Source organism: Aplysia californica, unplaced genomic scaffold, assembly GCF_000002075.1.
Source record: "Aplysia californica isolate F4 #8 unplaced genomic scaffold, AplCal3.0 scaffold00776, whole genome shotgun sequence".
NCBI classification, from domain to species: domain Eukaryota; kingdom Metazoa; phylum Mollusca; class Gastropoda; order Aplysiida; family Aplysiidae; genus Aplysia; species Aplysia californica.
The window spans coordinates 252,150-253,492 of record NW_004798046.1 but is presented as its reverse complement, the minus strand read 5'-3'; the positions used below and the strand labels follow the sequence as shown (position 1 = coordinate 253,492).

The window sequence follows — 1,343 nt, the reverse complement described above, 5'->3', positions numbered from 1 at the left end:
TATATATATAATATGTATATAAATATGTGCTGCCATTCGGGTAGTGATAAAACTAGCTGTCTAATGCTTATTATTTCATTACTTGCTTCTTCCTTACTGTTTTAATGTAGACCTTACAGTTGAGGCTTTCAGAAAAACTATAACTTAACATATTATTTCATTATTATTGGGCTGAGATAGATAGAGAGGTAAAATTTGAGACGAGTAAAGACAGTGTCGGTAGAAGGGAGAGATAAACAGAGAGAAAAATAATAGACGGAGAGAGAAAGAGAGAGACAGACTGACGGCAACTCTTAGTACGGTCGTACCTGCTCTTAACAGTCACGTGTATAAAACAGTCACCTGTACAAACGGTCACTTCACATTTAGTCCTTGTGCATTATTTATTTTGTTTGATATTTTTTGGTTGTTTTGCAACGACACTGTATAAGACGCTCACCTGTCTAAGACGACCAGTTCCACCCCTGTAATGGTTGATTGTCTTAGACAGTTGTGAATGTTTATTGTGCGCCGGGTAACTCTATTGTTTTCAGCATCACGTATTCTTTCGCGCGTTGCTCACATTTTCAAGGGAAATAACCTAGAAAATAATATGATTCAAGGGAAACAACCGCAAATAATATTTGTCTTTTTGATAACAGCTTAAAGTAAACAAAGTTTCCATTACCAAATTGCGTTGTATTAGTGATATTGAAAGAAGAAAGTATGTTTGTTTCTTTTGGGATATAAATGTACAAAATATACGTTTATTGAAAACAATAATGATGTAATCTTTTGTTTATATTGTAATAACCAAAACTCTAATTTAAATACAACATTGGTTTGACTTAACCCATAATTTACCGTTATTTTACGATCTAAATTGTGTCAATATAAAGTTTTCAACTTTAACTTTGTATTGTTTATATTTTGTAGACTCCTTCAAGTCAAACGCTTGTTGGGGATATTATCTAATGAAAGCAATAAAACATAGTTTGAGATTTCAGAAGTAGATCTTAATCTATAGATCTAATCTTTTCATAATTTCTCAGACCTAGATCTTAATCTAGCCCTACCCTAAAATTTTCCCGCTTTGTTTTGCGTTTGATTCCCATTTTGTAAATTTTATTATAATACTGCGTGCGTAAGCGGTCGACGTGTCTAAGACAACTTCTCGACAAGAGTTGGCCGGCTAGTATTATTTCAACTTTCTTCACAGATCTACGTGTGAACATAATTTTCAACTTTTTCTCGTCTTCTTTTCTCGCCGTTCTGTCTTCCGTCCGAATCTGTTTTTGAATACCGTTGGCTAAATAAATTATGTGTTTGTCTTACCTTAATTACTCCAAAAAAAACCTCTACCC

At 33.5% G+C, this 1,343-nt stretch overlaps 1 protein-coding gene across 1 annotated transcript in view; it reads right to left on the bottom strand.

Moving 5' to 3' along the window:
• LOC101848470 (multidrug resistance-associated protein 1) overlaps window positions 1–1,343 on the bottom strand; it is a gene marked incomplete at its 5' end in the record, with an annotated part of 31,121 nt that overhangs the window by 23,820 nt on the left and 5,958 nt on the right.